The sequence below is a fragment of the Octodon degus genome, unplaced genomic scaffold (genome assembly GCF_000260255.1).
Source record: "Octodon degus isolate 3935 unplaced genomic scaffold, OctDeg1.0 scaffold00001, whole genome shotgun sequence".
Classification (NCBI taxonomy): domain Eukaryota; kingdom Metazoa; phylum Chordata; class Mammalia; order Rodentia; family Octodontidae; genus Octodon; species Octodon degus.
The window spans coordinates 15565657-15566827 of NW_004524577.1; positions in this window are offsets into that span (position 1 = coordinate 15565657).

Sequence of the window (1171 nt, forward strand, 5' to 3'; positions counted from 1 at the left end):
CCGATTTAGACCTGCTGGTGCTGCCCCACGACCTCCACCAAAGCCCATGGAAGGGGAGCTGGGGCTTAATGGACTGAAGAAAACTCTCTTGAGAAAGAAATAATAAATTGAATGTTATACTTTATACAGCATGTTGAGTGTACCTGCCAGAGGTGGGTTGGGTTAATTCAGCCTGTCCAAGTTTAAGTTTGCACTCTGAAAATGAATAAGGAGGAACACACTGGAAGGGAAAAAAATTAAAAAAATAAATATACCAACTTGAGTTACAACCAACCCTTGAAAATGAATTGAGGGCTGGCCAAATAGCTCAGAGGATTAAAGTGCCTGCTTAGACAGACAAAGGAGCTGGGAGTTGATCCTTGATTCCTGGGCCTGCTGTGCTGGCCCTGCCCCCGGGCGTGCTGAGACTGCTTTTGAGACAGCACGTGGCAGATGCCTGTAATCCCAGCACTTGGGAGGCTGTAAACAGGAGGATCACTATGACTCCGATCTACACAGTGAGACCCTGTAGACCCTGTAGATCCTGTCCTAAAATACAAAAAAGAAAATGAACTGAGCTCGTAATTCAAGGGTCCGCTGTATTTTTGCAAGTGAAAAAAGGAAAAAAATTAAGACATGTTTAGAAGAGCAAAATGCACTGTACTTCTTCACTAAGATGATACTTCTCAAGCTTTGGCTGGTATGAAACAATAATTAAAACATACAGGGCGGGCCAGATAGCTTAGCTGACAAAAGCGCCTGCTTAGGGAGGTGCAGGGACCGGGGTTCGATCCCCAGCACCATGTACTGTGCTGGCCCTGACCCTGGGGCTCACTGAGACAGCAACTGAGATAGGAGGCTTACGAGCCTTGAAACAGGAGGATCTCTTTGAGTCCGATCTGTGTAGTGAGACCCTGGAGACCCCTACTAAATACATTAAAATAACAACAGACTGCTCAGTCCAGTGCCTCACCCACAATTTCTGACTTAGTAGGTACACTTAGGACCTACTTTGCATCTCTCACAAATCGTTGATCACCACTGCAAATTCTAAGGAAACCTTTTGGGACCTCTGTCTCAGGGAAAAGTGTTCAGATATGAAAGACTGGAATGTTAACCTGAAGTCTTAGCAGAAATAGGCATATGCTGCCTGAACCACAGCCCCTTGTCACCTAGAAGATTTACCGCACAC